The sequence below is a fragment of the Lissotriton vulgaris genome, chromosome 4_1 (assembly GCF_964263255.1).
Source record: "Lissotriton vulgaris chromosome 4_1, aLisVul1.2, whole genome shotgun sequence".
Taxonomy (NCBI): Eukaryota; Metazoa; Chordata; class Amphibia; order Caudata; family Salamandridae; genus Lissotriton; species Lissotriton vulgaris.
The window spans coordinates 504113958-504115532 of NC_141691.1; positions in this window are offsets into that span (position 1 = coordinate 504113958).

Here is a 1575-nt window from a genome sequence, read left to right on the forward strand (position 1 = left end):
TGATGCTTAATTCCGGTCCAGGGAAGACATGGCTTGGCAGTTTGGTCTGGACTGTTCCCATGAGGCACAGGGTCAAGACTGATTTCCATATGGCCATGTCTGAACTGGGGTGGCTTGGTGAACAAAATAACAATGCATTAAACCCGGACCTGTGACTGGGGGTGAATGTTTTGCCATTGTGCAACATTCCATCCGTCATCTTGTGTATTTTCCTGTTCACCCTATGTGGGAAGTGTTTGGCCAGACGTGGGTCCAGTGCTCACTACGCCACTGGGGTCAAGCTATCCTGGCTGATGAAGGCTAATAGCCAGAAACCGGTTCTAGGATGCTTGATTCCGGTCCAGGTAAGACATGGCTTGGCAGTTCATCTGGACTGTTCCCATGAGGCACAGGGTCAAGACTGATTTGCATATGGCCATGTCTGAACTGGGGTGGCCTGGTGAGCAAAATAACGATGGACTAAACCCAGATTTGTGACGGGGTGAATGTTTTGCCTTTGTGCAACATTCCGTCCATCATCTTGTGTATTTTGCTGTTCAGCCAATTTGGGAAAGGAATGCCCAGACATGGGTCCAGTGCTCACTACGCCACTAGAGTCAAGCTATCCTGGCTTATAAAGGCTGATAGCCTGAAACTGGTCCTAGGATGCTTGATTCCTGTCCAGGGTAGACATGGTTTGGCTGTTCGGTCTGGACTGTTCCCATGAGGCACAGGGTCAAGACTGATTAGCATATGGCCATGCTTGAACTGGGGTGGCTTTGCGAGCAAAATAACGATGGTATAAACCCAGTTCTGTGACTGGGGGTGAATGTTTTGCCATTGTGCAACATTCAATCCATCCTCTTGTGTATTTTGCTGTACACCCTATGTTGGAAGGGTATGCCCAGATGTGGGTCCAGTGCTCACTACGCCACTGGAGTCAAGCTGTCCTGGCTGATGAAGGCTGATAGCCTGAAACTGGTTCTAGGATGCATGATTCCGTTCCAGGGTAGACATGGCTTGGCTGTTCGGTCTGGACTGTTCCCATGAGGCACAGGGTCAAGACTAATTAGCATATGGCCATGTCTGAACTGGGGTGGATTTGCGAGCAAGATAAATATAGTATAAACCCAGATCTGTGACTGGGGGGTTAATGTTTTGCCATTGTTCAACATTCCATCCATCATCTTGTGTATTTTGCTGTTCACCCTAAGTGGGAAGGGTAGGCCCAGATGTGGGTCGAGTGCTCACTACGCCACTGGAGTCAAGCTATCCTGGCTAAGGAAGGCTGATAGCCAGAAATCGGTCCTAGGATGCTTAATTCCAGTCCACGGACGACATGGCTCGGCAGTTTGCTCTGGACTGTACCCATGAGGCACAAGCTCAAGACTCATTTGTATATGACATTATCTGAGCTGGGGTAGCTTGGTATGCAAAATAACAAGCGATTAAACCCAGATCTGTGACTGGGTGTGAATGTTTTACCATTGTGCAATATTCCGTCCATCATCTTGTGTATTTTGCTGTTCACCCTATGTGGGGAGGGTATGTCCAGACGTAGGTCCCATGCTCACTACGCCCCTGGAGTCAGGCTAT